This window comes from Stylophora pistillata, chromosome 2 (assembly GCF_964205215.1).
Source record: "Stylophora pistillata chromosome 2, jaStyPist1.2, whole genome shotgun sequence".
NCBI classification, from domain to species: Eukaryota; Metazoa; Cnidaria; class Anthozoa; order Scleractinia; family Pocilloporidae; genus Stylophora; species Stylophora pistillata.
In genome coordinates, this window is record NC_142520.1 from 6189701 (window position 1) to 6192200 (window position 2500).

The 2500-nt window shown below is 38.5% G+C and overlaps 1 pseudogene; it reads right to left on the minus strand.

Moving 5' to 3' along the window:
- The window catches only part of LOC148736843 (uncharacterized), a 12236-nt pseudogene extending 9827 nt beyond the window's left edge, over positions 1-2409 (minus strand).
- Positions 2410-2500: the final 91 nt, after the last annotated feature.

Genomic DNA, 2500 nt, shown 5'->3' on the forward strand with positions numbered 1-2500 from the left:
CCCACTCTAGCTGAGATGACTAAGGTCTTTTTCCGACCTAACAGATGTTTGAGCAAACTTCAGTTGTCGCAAATGAGATTTGTTATCCCTCGCACAGGATAACAAAGGAAATAATTCATTCTTCCCTGGAAATCTCACTGAAAAATCACAAGTGCTATTGGGATGCGAAGAGAACGAACAAGACAATTTGGCAGCCATAGCTTTAGGTTGCCGCTAAAAAAAAAAATAGCCCAAGTAACAAGAAAAAACAACAGCAAGACTTCACTGGCAAGAAAAGACCACGTGCTTTTTTGTTATCTTTGTTTACTCCTCATGGTGGCGGTGTTTACATTAGCCTGATTGAAGGACCACCACATTGAAAACAATCATGCAATCAGATTTTACAAAGGTAAAATAAAATAAGTTTATATAAAGTAGAATGGGAATTTCATTCCTGAATTCATGCAAGTACATGTGACGGGAGCACGTGTCACGCCAAACACCTAAATTTTCATAACGGCTGTTTTTTGTCTAGAAGGAAATTATACGCATGGTGCACGATCCTCGCAGTAGATAGCGCTATTTATGCAATAGCGAAAATCAGACCTGAAGAAAATCAGGCCTGTACGGGATTCGAATCACTGACCTCTGCGATACTAGTTAAGTATAAGTCGTTAAGTCGATTCGTAATCGATCACAAACATTTCACAGGGGCCAAAAATTTTTTTCCTCAGAAACATAGCACGATGATTGGGTTTTACTGTAATCACATGTTGATCGACATGTAACGTTGCCTATTGGAGATATTTGCGATTAAAGAAGCCTAATTTTCGGTCTCTTAAAATTGTCGCGTGACATGGTTAATTAGGAAATACTCTCGATTGGCGAGATTAGTTTCAAATCGGTCCAACTTCGAACTTTCTATTACTTAAGGTTCAAAGAATTGTTGGAGGAGATTAGAGTAAAATTCACCGCGTCCTATCAGTGCGGGAGATCCTTTTTGAAAGTACAATTTTAGGGTTAATTTTGGGGTTTATCCCTGGGATTTGATGTGAAAGCCCTTGTACCCCAGGAATTAACGGGGAGCCTAAACTACTTTGGATTCTTGAATAACTTTATGACCTTAATCATCTGTGAAAGTTTGAGAGAAATCGGTGAGATGGCATGTGTCACGCCTGCCTGGTCCTCTCGTGGACAGACTCTTAAATGCCAGTGTTTGACATGTCTGGGAGAGCTGGACTGTCATTCATTCACGAATTGACGTCCAGTCAGTTTGCGTGCCGAAATTTAGACGTTAGAAACTAAAGTGAACAGATATATCTGGTATGAGATTAGCATATAAAGAGAGAAAAAATTATCTAAATTCTCGTAGTGAGTTCATTTCGTATTGCAATTAAATTACAAGAATAGAGCTTTGATATGATGTATATTATGATGTATATTATAATATATAAAGAATGACTTAAAAGAAACATTTTGTTGCGGTACTTATTTGCGAAAATTATCCTAGAAATATTAATTGTAAACTTTTTTGAGGAATTTTTTTTCATCTTTGTCTGAACTGCTTTAAAGGAGTCGTCCGAGTCACGATCATAAAGGCAGGTAAAGCTCTAAAGACCTAAATAATAATAATAATAAGTTTATTTATATAGCGCTCATTTCCTGAGCTCACGGCGCCTTCTTTCTTTCGCTTATTTCTGCCTTGGGCTGAGGAGGAAAAGACAGCTAAACTTCGAATAAAGCTTGGGAAATTTTTATGGATTATGATAATGGATTACTTTGCGGGTATAGCAAATACATAAGCTTGAAATATTTTCAAATTGTGCTGGGAAACCCAAATAGCGTGACGTCACAAGCGTGTCAACATACTCTCATCTAACACACCAATTGACCAATGATAGCGGGTGTCACTATCTCAATTACTTCAGGCAGAAAGTTTGTTACTCTTCGAACATATTGCATTATTTTTCGAAATGGTGTCCACTGTAAGCTTTAGACTTTCATTACCTTGCACAGCTGAAAGTTGAGCTTTGATAACTTTAATTAATGTAGCTGAGGCAGGAGTAACAAAAGCTGAAGTGTGCAAATTGTCGATGTGCTCAGTTAAATAATTGAATGAACCACTTCTTATTACAACAAAGTATGAGCGTCGCACGCTTGTTTACATGTATTTACGTTGCATTGCGTAGTGCACTGGTTCACTGCCTCGTTATACCTCTGAACACACTATTTCTCGAAGCATTCCAGAACACATCTTTCAGCGTCGCAAACTCGCATACCCTCACCGCTGCTCCCGTAGGATTCCAAGACGTATCGCTTTACTCTTCCGTCGCATTCCTGCTCAATTGTAGGATTGTTAGATGCACTTCCGGTCATGTCACGTTCATCAGCCTTATATTTCTGTTTATATCTCACTCCATTGCGATGCATATTGCATCCTCCTATTTCACCATTGCATTTCTGAGTAAACTCTTTCCCGCTGCATTCTAGATTGCATCTTTCATCATCGAAATGTTGCGTA